The sequence below is a fragment of the Myiozetetes cayanensis genome, unplaced genomic scaffold (genome assembly GCF_022539395.1).
Source record: "Myiozetetes cayanensis isolate MyiCay16 unplaced genomic scaffold, myiCay2020 scf4, whole genome shotgun sequence".
NCBI classification, from domain to species: Eukaryota; Metazoa; Chordata; class Aves; order Passeriformes; family Tyrannidae; genus Myiozetetes; species Myiozetetes cayanensis.
Genome location: NW_026087631.1, coordinates 5,694,781 through 5,707,906, shown reverse-complemented (window position 1 = coordinate 5,707,906; position 13,126 = coordinate 5,694,781). Strand labels below are relative to the sequence as shown.

The window sequence follows — 13,126 nt, the reverse complement described above, 5'->3', positions numbered from 1 at the left end:
TTAGACATGTCCAGACATATAGAAGTAAGAAATTTTGTTACTGTGCTCAAAAAATCCCAATATTTTCACAGAATCACTGAATATGCCGAGTTGGAAGGGATCCACAAGGATAATCGAGTCCAACTCCTGGCCCTGCACAGGACCACGCCCAGGAGTCACACCATGTGCCTGAGAGTATTGTCCAAATGCTTCTTGAACTCTGTCAGGCTTGGTGCTGTGCCCACTGCCCTGGGGAGCCTGTTCAGTGCCCAACCACCCTCTGGGGGAAGAACCTTTTTCTAATACGCAACCTAAACCTGCCCTGACACAACTTCAGGTCATTTTTGTTTCTGAAAGGCAGTTTCTATCCTCAGGTGAAACAATGCTATTATGTAGTGACTTATTCCACTGGAGTTACTAGAAAGCTCCATACAACACAGAAGTTGTCTGATATTCAAAGCCTTTTCTAACACAAAGGTCCCCAAGGGGCACGTTTACAGGAGGTGATTTCCTGCATACTTTCAGTCTGAAGAAAACATGGTTTTAGCAGATTGGCTATCAACAAATACCACTAACACATTTTGAGTGGTAGTGTGATGTAGTCCCTGTCACATTTGATTTTCATGCATTTCCCATTTTCTTCCAGGTACATGCATGCATTTTTAGCACTCAGTACATGGGAAAATGGACCACCTTGGCTGGCACCATTTTCAGAGCAGCTTTACCTATCTTGTTTCAATGAAACATAAGATAGTGACTGGGATATTTAAGTCCTCTGATTTACTCCATTAAATTGCATCTGACTGTGCAGCTAACATCTCCCATATCTGTTCCTTCCTTTGCAGTTAATCACCAATGTATCAGCTTCTTTCTCTTTCTTCCATGCTGCCTTACTTTCATGGGGTGCCCTACTCTAACAGGCCAGGAAAAAACCTCCTGTGACCTCTTTCAAAACTCAAAACTCCCTCCTGCTTTGCGCTTGCACCCACCCATTGTGTCACATCTCCCCAGATTCTGATCCTGGCTGGGGCCTCTTAGTGCTAATGAAATGCAAACATGGAGCACTGATTCCTCTTAATAACACATTCCTTTCTCCTGGCCCCTCAAAGTGTGATTTATAACCTCTCAGACGAGGATAAATTTATGTCTTGTCCAAGGGCAGGAAAAGGGGTCATGTTTTAAGAGTAGTCTGACACTCTTTCAGCTAGCACCGGTTCAAACAGGGCTTTGCACCCAGCGTTGACAAAAGGCTGGCCAACAGACTGCCATCCCGTCAGCAGGGAAGGGCCCTCTGTGCTTGATGTCAGTGGGCTGACAACCACCCTTGACATGAATCTCAGGGTGGGGATACTTGCCTTGTAGAAGAGCCCTTCCTTCTCTACTGGCTTGAAAGGAGCCTGGATTGTTATCCCAAACGAGATGCCTGATGTGACTAGGCTGTGTCATACCAAGACCCAAGACTGACAAATGTGGGTAGAGCAAATTCCATCTGTACAGTAATGCATACTTTGAAGCCTTTGTGAGTCCCAACAGGTAAACTCAATATTAGGCTTATCCCTGCTAAAAGCCTAAGCACCTTTGTGTGCTTTTACCTTATTAAAAAGCAAAAGGACACACTTCAACCTTGAGACAAGCACTCTGAGGATCAACATTTCTGAGGATTCTCAGGCTCAGAAAGATGGTGCCTTAATTTGGAAAGGCAAAGACCCCCAACATTTTTTTTTAAAAAAAAAAACACTATTTTGTATCCTGCTGGCTAATGGAATGTTTTAAATTGAAAAATGAAGATAGATATAGTACAAGTGGTACAAGTGGGCTTGTACCTCTCTGTAATTGTTTCCATAATCTCACTTACTGCCTTTTATTTTTTCATTATTTTTTTTTTTTAAGCAACAGCTCAATCAAAAGCAGAACACTGAAGGGTTTCAAAGTAACATTTACTTCCCAGCTGATGTAAGTGAGATTTGGACAGCAGCAATTGCTCTGAACTGATTACTAGAGACGGGAAAAATCTGCAGCTCTCAGAGAAGCCTCATGATACAAGGGCTTTACACATATTTGTGAGGAGTGTCTTTACCCACGTTTTTGGCATCACATGTTCAGAACTGTTGTATAAATCTTGGACAAGAATTTTCTCTGCATTACTGATCTGCTGGCACCGTAGTCTCAGTCTGCCTGAGCTTTATGGTGGTGTGAGGGGAGGAAAAAGGTCTCCAGTGAGTTAATTCTCATATTAATTTTTCTTTGCAAAGTATGCATAGTTTTTATGGCATATAGCCAGTGTTCAGTGTATGCACTCTAAGTCTACTTTGCCAATTAAGTACAAGAAACACTAACTATGGTTTTGGGTTTCACTTAAAGATACATAACGGAAGAAATGTGGCGTTTGGGAGCAGGTGTTCATCAGAGTCCATTTCATACAGTCCACAACTAGCCCCCAAATACTGCCTTTCTGTACATCTATAGCAGACAATGGGCTTGGAGGGTGTACACTGGGAATGACCAGCAGTGGTGAGGTAAAGCACAGCTGTAGACCATGTATCTGTGTGTTGTTTTTCCTTCACCTACTCGAAATTTGTACCTCCTTTATTTTCCGTAATGTCTTCAGCTATACAAGCACAAGATAGAAAAGTCGCTGTGTTATAGAGCCCTATACCAAACACTGGCCTACTGAAGGGACTAAATTACATGAATTACATGCAAATTACCATTTGAAAATATCATGCACGAGATAAACATCTGAAAACACTGCACACTCTGCCTTCCCCTCCCTCTTCCTTGAACACAGAAGCACCATATTTAAAAAAGCAACTGCAGGCAGTGCGAACAAAGTCCCTATCAATGCAAATATTCAATGGTACTGAAAAACAGTGAGATCTACTCCCATCCATGGGAATTGCCTAAAGATGTTAACAAGAACAAAAATAGAAGCTATTGCATCTTTTAAAAGCTACTCTCTAAAAGGCGAATTACTGCTTAAAACTACCTTAGGATCATTTCATGTCAAGCAGATACAACTGTGCTTACCTGGGGAATCTCTGACTCTCTTTTGTCTTGAAACAGAAAAATGCATTCTGTTTCTTGCTTTCCAAAAAAACCCTCTGATATTGAGTGGCTACAGCACCAAGACTCCCAGACCCTGCACAGGTGAGACAGTCCACTCAGAAGAGACCTGAGGGATCTCTGACTCAAGTCAGACTGAGATGGAACGGCTTTGCAACATAAACAGAATAGTATCCATGCCTCTTTCAACTGAGTTTCTGCAAAGCTGGTGTAAAATCAAAGGACACACTCAAAGTCATGCAAGGGGGCCAGTGAGATGCTCATGACTCTATGGAGACAAAGCAGCAGCTGCAGCACAAACAAAGGTTTGCCATTCTCACTGGAAGGTCTGTCTCAATGGACACCTATCCAGTCTCCTTTTGTGAATCTGCAGCTCATGCCAATGGAAGAAGAAGGGACCTGCATGGAGTGAAGGAGGTGAGGAGACACCACACACAAGCAAGATTTGGGGTGAGGAAGTGTATGCCCCCAGATGAAAGTCGGCTTTACTAGCTTGCATTCCCTCATCTGAAGTTCATTCATTTATTTGAAAGCACAATCCAACTCCCTCTTGACTTGCTGATGTGCAGTTTGCAGATGTACAGCCCTGATCTGCAGGGTAGATTGATTTCCTGTGTAACCTTGTCTGTAGCACTTAATTCCTCTATATCTCCATTAAACCACTTACATTTTCTTCCCACTGAGTACTGAGCCTCTTCAACTCACTCCGACTTCCCTGATGCACCCAACTTGCAATGAACTTGCAATACAGGAAACCTTGGCATTTCTGTACTGCACTGAATGATGAAAGGCACTGGTGCCAGCAGAACAGAAGACAAAACCTGAGAGAAATCAAAAACTAGCCCCTTTCTGAAGAGACAAGAATTTCCATTTTACCAGATGTATAGAAAGATGTTTCACATGCTTCATACTTAATTGTTCCAGACCTGAAACTGCATTCATGTAGCTCTGTAGTTTTAAAAAAACCTGCCAACATCAACACATAAACACCAGAGAGAGAGAGAAAAAAAAAAACAAACAAAAAGCAAAACAGCCAAATCTCTATATGAGACATTTACGGTATGTTTATTGGGGCTACTCAGAATTTTTCACATTGCTTTTGTGATGTAATACACTAAACTGGATGTTCAGTGCAGTTAAAAATTTTTTCAGCCTCCATCTTTGCAAATAACATGCAGTGTAACAGATTCCTGGGAACTTCACAGGAGATCATTTAAGGATGTGTTTAGCCAGCATCTGGAATTAAGTGCTTACAAGTTAGTAGAATTATTCTCTGGCCCTAAGACAGTGCTTTCTCACTTCGACACTATCTTCATGAGGATCAGGGCCAGAAAGAAGGAAACAGGAAATCACCGGGGTCTGCAAGATAGAAACTTCAGGAAAGACTGAGAGCAAATAAACTCTTGCTGAACCAAGCCGGCATGCCCCTCTTCTCCCTACAACATGGATTCAGCGGTGGTTTCCTCTCACAAACCCAACCTTAGGAAAGAAAAGAAAAGAAAAACAAAGCACAGACACTTTCAGCCTGCTGCACCACCCGATGGCTTCCTCCCCGATAGGGCCAGCAGACTGACCCAGTTGGCAGGCGCGCGACTGCGGGACCTGCACAGCATCTGGCTCACCACGGAGGGTCAAGAGGTGACACAGGCTGAACGTGGCTGATCAGGAACAATTGTTGTTTGCTTGCCTCATTTCAGATTGAGGTGCAGCAAAGACGGGCACAGACGCACACGGTTCACAGGCGGTCAGCGAGGAAATGCGATTACTGCTTGCGGAGCGGAGTTTTCAGAAAAAGGGTGGAAAACGTGGGCTGTGGAAGAATTTCAAGTGAAGGGAGAGACCTGATTGAAGCTGAGCTTTGAGACAAGGCATGCTTTTTCACTGCCATGAGAGATGTCAGCTTTCACTTGAGGGTTGTGTGATAAGCATGAGCAAAAGGTCTGCAAGAGCCTTTAGAAAACATTCCCCACCTGGTCAAGGGAGATGTGAACAGCAAAATACAAGGGAATGACAGACCTGAGGGTCTGAGGAGGAAAAATGTGTGTGTTGTGGGGAGGGACAGGAGAAGAAAAGAAGAAAGGACGTGCAGAGGAAATATGCATAGATTGAACCAGTGCAGGAAAAACAGGTCTAAGCTCAGGGATGCTAAACAGACAGACAGAAAAGGAAGTGCTTTTACTATAGAGGGACTCTGAAACAACCTTGAAAATACCAGGAATGAGTGTGAGGGTCTGTAAACTTAGAGACCTTGGATTAAAGCAGACAGCAGATAAGCAGCTGAATGCAACTATCAAGATACACTGAACCTTATCCGATATGGAATCCTTTGCTCTACTGGAGAACATCCCATCGTGGAAAACCTGGGTGGCCAAATAAACTGTAGGAAAAGATTCCTTGCTCACCTTGCTTCAGAGGTCACAACCTACTCTTTTCCATGGTTGCAGTGCAGCAAGGTAAGCTACAAAACTCATTGGGCTGGAAATTTGTAATGGGCAAATCCCATGCAAAACAACACATATTACCTTTGTTGAGAGGAGCTCCATCAGGGGTACCCTTACTCCTGTGTATCTCACAGCTCCTCCACAGAGCTCTGAAGGGTCCCTTCAGGCTGCTGACCACCAGTGCAGGTGCACCCTTGAAACTGTAAAGGAGACTGAAAGAGGAGCTGCCCAGATAGTCCAGTTCCTCCTCTCCCTGTCCTACTCCTAAGGGAGCCACTGCACACGGAAGAGAAAACGCCTGTTGAATAGGTGAGAAGCCACCTTCTTCTGCATGCCAAGGCACAGGTAGCAACCTCAGGAGAAGTGACTGAACCAAATCACCGGGCAGGTCAGGCTTTCCCACTGGTGTCATGGCCCTGCCCACTCAGTGAGAAGAGCAGTACTGCAACCATCTGTGGTTGCCCTACAGCCTAGAGAGGTGACTGATGGGACCTACAGGGAAACTTCACGGCTGTCAGGAGGACTGGGCTTGAGATCGTGAAGCAGTGGGTTCTTTTCTCAAGTCACAAACATCCCAATTCTGCAAGGCAGAGTGGGGAGCACCATAATGAAAGCAGCATCATTTCTGCACAGGGCAAGCAACCAAAGTCAGTGGTTTTAGCCCGATAAGACTTTTCACTTAAAAAGAGGAGAAAAAAGAAACTCGACAGAACTGAAAGGACAAGCACACAGAGACTATGAAGTTTATGAAGAGAGATTGCTGTCCTTCAAGAAACTGTCCAGAGAGAATCCTTATGCTGTCCTAAGGCCCTGACAGCTACTCAAATCCAACTGCAGATCTGGCATGGCAATAAGCCCCCTCAGGAGTGAGGCAGCAAGTACAGCTGTACTAACAGTAGTTTCCCTGCTTCATAATGGAAAATCTGGATTTTTTTCTCTTCTCCAGTCCACATCTGATGCTTTAGGCAAGGGTTGATCATTTAGTTCACCAGTGCTGTAATCCACATTCAATTACTAAATTAAATAATGATAAAAATCTAGGTCTGATTACCTGCAGTTAGACTCAGCTCAGTCAGAAGAGCTGTCTTACTGCTCCTGAAAGTTACTGTGGCAGAGGATTGTATTACAGCACTATCAAGTTTGCCCTGATGGGCATGTAGTGATACTGACATAACTATTTTCTTATCATGCTGAGTATTGAAATAAATTCATTCCATTATAATACAGTCAGTCAAAATCTGTTCTTGTTCCTCTTTCCTCAAAGGATTTTTCTTAATAATTCCAAGTATCCAATTATAATTCTGCAGGTAAGTGCAAAATCTTTCTCCTTTTTTAGTTCTAGCTGCTCACAGAGATGCAGGGATAATAAAGACTATTTAGCATGAATAGTTATGAAAGAAAGCATGCAACCTTTCTATTACAAATGATGTTTCATACAAAGTTGGCATGATAATCCTTGTCGTGAATCCTGCTTCAGGAAAGCACTTCAGCATGAATATACCTAAAACAGAACAAATAAGCCCACACAAATTCAAGATGCCACTCAAGAACCTGCTTATTTTATAGCCACATTTACTTCCATGTTTTTCCCTGGCATCTTCAAAAAGTTTTTCTGCAGTAGAATGGATTTCAGCACAGTGCCTTAAGTGTCTAACCTTGTTGAAAGCAAGGCTTGACCACTGAAATACCTCACATTAACTAAGTCTGCAAGAGGAGCCTACGTCTGCAACCTTTCCTTGAAATAATTCTAAATGTCCAGTCCAGGATTCCCAGGCACCCATTAATCTGTTTCTTATTGCACACTCTGCAGTGAAAAACATATAGGTTACTAATTCCACAATGAAAGGAGCTTTCATTGATTTTGAAGCGCATCCTCACAGACATTAAGGACGTGCTCCCTCGCCAAGCCCCCATCCCCAAAGCACAGAAGGCTATCTGTTGCTTTCCCCGTGGCCTTCTTCTTCATGGAAGTGGCCATGAGAACGAGCCACTGGAAACCTGAGGCATGAAAGAGATGTGCTGACCCTGAGGCAGTTGGGAGCTCAACCTCTTCCACCAGCCTGAGGCCCCTGGGTGGTGGGGAACAGCAGAGTAGCAGAGATTAGCTCTTCCCATGTGATGGTAGGTCTTGTGACACACTTTGACACAGACTAGTACAGAAATATGCCCTCTGTTCTAAGTCAAAGATGCAGCAAAGGCAGGTTCTCTCAGAAAACACAAAGGGTGGCTCACAGGTTGCTGAGTATCTCCTTGGTATCTATGATAAGAAAGGATTACAAGACAGGATTCCTGAAAGGACTGGCAGATATGAAGATAAATGAAGAACAAGAACGCTTATCAAAGACAGCTTCCTTTATAACACACTGAAGCCTGAATTTATTCACTAGTTTACTTGGATATTTGTATTTCATGAGAGATTTCCAAGGTCTTGGACTTTATACTTTTTTTTTCTTTTTTTCCTTTTATTTGCCATTAAAAATTAGTTTTGAAATATAAGTAGTAGAAAAGAAGACAGACTTATTCTCTTGCTGCTAAAACTTATTCCTTAGCTTGAAACGCACCAATCCACTTAGAAAAATGTAAGAGAAACTTTTAGACAGAGCTACTGGGTCTCTTATGCAGGCTCTGTTAGAGGATCCAGTCTCCTGTCCTGTTTGGGAGTTGCTCATTGAGACTATGGAGAAAAATCCTCTCCTGGTGGGTACACAGGGAAATTTTCACTCTGCTATCCACTAGCACAGCCATGGGACCCATCATTTCTGAAAAAAAGAGTTACCACTTTCCTGCTTAGAATTTCTCTCTCCAGAAGAGAGTGGTGCAGGGGGACATTATTAGGTGCTTTGTACTCTGTAAGGAGGGTCGTTTCATAGCAAACTGTCAAAGCCCTTAGAATTTCTATCAAAGAGCCAGCTTTCTGTGGCAAGGGAGCCTTTTCTCTTTTCCCTCCCTCATTTCCTGCCTGGAGGTATGAAATTGTCACTGTTTATAGCGCTGCTTGAAAATGAGTGTGTATGAAGTGGCACTCAGGGAAAACATACTGGTGACAGTAAAAAGACAAACAAGAATGGCCTAGAAAACATGACTAGTGGGGCAAAGCAGAAAGATTTCACGTTGCCTAGCCTGAAAGGACTTTTTTTTTCCTATTGTGAGCTGTAGTCCTGGTGGGACTGACTCCAGAAGGCTTCAAAGGATTGCGTGATGTGTCAGGAGGTGTTACACCAGCAGGCAGCAGCTCAGTGTGTCCTCAGTGCACCCCTGCCTGGACCTCTGCAAACTGCTGCACACAGCAGTTGTGAGTGCAGAGGAGAAAGTTCTTATGCCCAGAGCCAGTCCTGTGAGACTGCTCTCCCTCCCCTGCCCTCAATCCTGCGACTTCTTCCACCATCTGCATTAAAAGGTGTGCAGCAGTTCACATGGGGCTCACTGAAAAAACTCTGTGGCAAAGCCTCACAGGTTACTGCAAAGGGAATGGAGTGCTGCCCCTTGTATCTTGCTATAACTCAGTTTTGTAAAAATTAATAGAGCTGTAACTGTTGCAATAGAAAGGACTACTTTCCTTCTGTGAATGGCACTGTTTGTTCTCACACCTTATTTTCACCTGCTAACCTGATTTTATTCAGGTGTTATTTCTCCAGTGAAGTTATATTTTAATATGCTGATACAGTAACTGCCACTTAATCAGCACCTGTTCTCAAGAAACATCAGAGAGGACCATGCAATAAGCATGTCACTGTGCCAGACAGTTTTTAAATGTTTATAAAAAGGCTGAAGTGTTTTTTTCACTTTAAAAGAAATACAATAAAACAATCATAAGCTTATTTTTCTAGCCTCTAAAGAAAGTCTAGTAACAACTATGTGGAAAAACAAAACATGTTCTTTTTGAGAATAAATGGCACATTTCCTCCAGCAGTTAATTTCTACAATCTGGCTATAAATCTGCCGAAAATCAGATTCCAGGCAATTGCTGTGTTAATGGAATCACTTCCATAGTCATGTGTTCATCCAGATTCAGACCTGCAGAAGGGATGGATCCGTAGGAATAAGACTGATTCAACAGCCTTATCAGAGTGTGTCTCTTCACAAGAGACAGTCTCAGAGTGAGGGAGAACAAGCAGTCCACATGAACATCATACTTTCTACAGAAAGCAAAGATTTTTGTTCAGCTAAGGGAGGAGATATGGCAACGATGCATGTAGCCACATGACCAAAAAAAAGAACCCTGTTTACATGTGGTAGCTTCCTCTCCAGAATAAAGCAATTCACTAAGGCAGTGCTATCTTTAGTCCTTGCTCTTTGCTAGTGTGGAGCTCCTCTTGTACAAGGAAACGCTGAGAGAACTGGGTTCAGCCTGGAAAAAGGAAGGCTTCAGGATGACCTAATTGTGTCTTGACAGTACCTGAAGGGAACCTACAAGAAAGCTGGGGAGGGACTAGGAGGGCAAGGGGGAATGGATTTAAACTAAAAGAGAGTAGGTTCAGATTATGTATTAGGAGGAAATTCTTTGCTGTGAGGGTGTGGGAGCACCAGAACAGGTTGCCCAGAGAAGCTGTGGATGCCCCATCCCTGTAGGTGTTCAAGGCCAGACTGGATGGAGCTCTGAGCAAGCTGGGCTAGTGAAAGGTGCCCCTGCCAATGGCAGGGGGGTTGTACCGAGTTGATCTTTATGGTGCCTTCCAACCCAAACCCTTTTGTGATTCTATGATTCTGTGCTTTATTATTCTGTTACTGTAAACAGAGCTAGGATGCTGTTGTGTAACAAGACAGAGGAGGACACCAGTAAGAAATGTGAAGAGTTCACAGCCCATGTAAAGGGCAAGAAACAGAGGCATGGAGAGACTGGGACACAAGAAAACAGCATGAAACTCTTGATGGTGGCAGCCAATATTTTTTGTAGCCTCTTCCACAAGAGAGAATATCCGAAGTAAAATTAAGAGGCATGGCTTGCAGAAAGCCCCCAAGCAGTGGGCAACATTTGAAGTGGATGTGTGAACAGTGGATTTACTGAAAGCAGCACACAGTTGGGAAGGAAGAGGGGCTAAGCTGTAATGATGCTGGTCTGCAATGAGATGAGAAACAACTAGAGGGATGTAGAAGGAAAGCACTGTTGACACTGGAAAAGCCTGATCGTTAGGAACAGAGAAATTCCTGAAAGTCTCCAGGACAGGACAGAAATTTTGTACAAATCAGTGAAAGGGGAAGCTAACAAGTTTTTGGGCCAGCAACTTAGGCAAATGCTTGATAGAGGCAGCAGTGGAGCTCTCCTGAGGATATGGAAGATGTAGGCTTAGCATTTATTTATTTATTTTAAAATATTGTCTTCTAGTATGAGCTAAAACAAGAAGATCAATAGTCTGAGTGTTTAAAAACCTTGAGTCAAATCTTCAAAAACCTGAGTTTAGTTTAGAACAGCAGGATATAAAAAAAAAATCATTCACTTACTGTTTTTATTGTTTTGTTGATAAGCCTTTGAGCTTATCTTGTATTGTTAGACTTTCCCTTTTTCCTTTCAAGTGAAAGCTATAACGCAGCTTGAAGAAAGAAGCCAAATGTTTCAGGGATTCTGTCTGCCTCATGTGCTGGTAGCACTGCAGCAGCATTTTACTGTAGCCTGAAAAACAATGCAACCCACTTGAGAGCTGAAGTGCCTCTAAATATTGCTTTTGGCTGCTCTACCAAAATACCTTTGCAGACTGAACTGCAAGGAGCAAATGACCAGCCTGTGATGAAGCTTCAGTAATGACTGACTTTTTTGACTCTCAGAAATACTGGGAGAAGGTTCTTTTCACAGGAAAAAAGTGGTAACAACTGGTCACTTCCTCCAGGGCTGAGAAGTGGGGGGGAGGTAAAGGACTTGGATGCCAGCCTGGTGTGCGTGGAAGCCCTGGGGCTGTGCCCAGACAGCACCACAACTCTTTACTGCCAGAGATAAAGCTGTTGGTGTGGGGCTGCCCCTGAGAGCTCTGGGGGCTGCTTGCAGAGAGTGGTGCCTCTTCTCTTGCTGCTGTCAGCCCTCTCCTACAGCCTTCCTTACCAACTTGTGCCTCCAGAAACTCAGCAAGCTTCCTGGCACAAAGACCCCAGTACGTAAGGACATCAGTTCTGGCCTAAACCGATCCCGTCTTTCACAGGATGCATTTCCTCACTGGAAAACACTTCAAGGTCAGTGAAGGCAAGTCAAAGCTTGAGTATTTCAGGGCGAAACAGAATGATTTTTCTTTCTTCAGGGTATCCTCTTACAGCCAAGCAAAGCTGACTTCATGTCTTTTTCAACTTTCCTGTTGTATCAGAGGCCTATGTCAGCTGTCTGCCTCACTTAACCTTGGCCAGCAGGACACAGACAGTGCTGTGGCAGGCACTGTTGTCTTCCTCCCTGTACTCAACATTGCTTCATTCCACCAAAGCCATGCATTTTGTTACCAGCAGCAGCCATCTCATGGAAGCAAAGGAGGTCTTTTGTTGGTAGCACACCGGTGGTGAGCTAAGTTACAGGATTGTGCAATCTTTCACTCTCGCAGTGCTGTAGATATGACCTCTGTACGCCATTAATTTCCATGGCCTTTATGAAACTCACTGAGCAGGATGAAATTGCATTTTACTGTGCAAGGAGTCTGCTTTGAGACAAAAGGGCAAACAGGCCAGGAGAATTTATCTGCCAGAGTCACTTATGACTCGAATGAAATGAGAAACTGATGCCACTGTGTGCGTGTGTGAGAGAGAGCAAGAGAGAGTCCTTCCCTCTGTTATTTTTGTGTGATTTCTCTGCTTTTGTTTACATGCTCCAATAAAGAAGGGTCCTTAGAGCAGTTTTTTTTTAATGATTCTAAACCTTGAGAGCAACTATTTGGATAAAATAGTTTGAGACAGTGCTGGCACGAAAATGCACAAATTTGAGCACCTAGATGAAAACTTTCCTTTTTATCTAGGGATGAGAACAAAGATTAGATTAAAACATTCACATGTGGGGAAAGCTAAGTCTAAATCAGTAGATGATACCTCTGATTAAAGAGCTGACTAACAGAAAAATGAATTCAGAGGTAATAAAATTAAACTAATAATAATGTAAAATACATTTGCTTAACTTTTTGTGGTTTTTTTCCTTCTGGCTTTGGCCTGTTAGTTTTGTGTGATCTTGCAGAAATTTGCTGTGGAATACAATCTTCCCTTCATTACTTATGCTGATCAGAAGAAATGTGGGTATCAAAGAGATATCCATTAAGAGATGAAGCTAGGAGAAAATAAATCAAAAAGAACTTTTCTACACTTTACAAAGTTAGAAACAAGTTCAAGAAGCCTGATGAACATATTAAATAATTTTGTGCTTCCAAAAGCATGAGGAACATTTTTCAGTTCCCAAGTTTTATTTCCTAACCATTAATCCATGCAAAAGAAAAACATCAAGAAATCCATGGACAACATTCAAGAAAAAGGAGACAGCAGGGAGAATGTTTAACATTTTTAGAGTAATTTGAAAGTAAACAAATCATAAAAATAGGTGGATTTATATTTATTTTATACTTCCTTGAAAAAAAAATGGGAAGACTGGCAGTCATAGTTTTTGCTGCAAGGAAACAATTAGTTTTGTTTATGAATTTGCTCTAAATTACAGTGAAGTAAACTGCATGAGAACTGGTTAAAAAAAAAAG

At 42.8% G+C, this 13,126-nt stretch overlaps 1 protein-coding gene across 6 annotated transcripts in view; it reads right to left on the bottom strand.

Annotated features, from left to right (window-relative positions):
* Nucleotides 1–13,126, bottom strand: part of NRG1 (neuregulin 1) — a 298,874-nt gene that overhangs the window by 37,312 nt on the left and 248,436 nt on the right. The gene's annotated exons all lie outside the window — the stretch shown is intronic.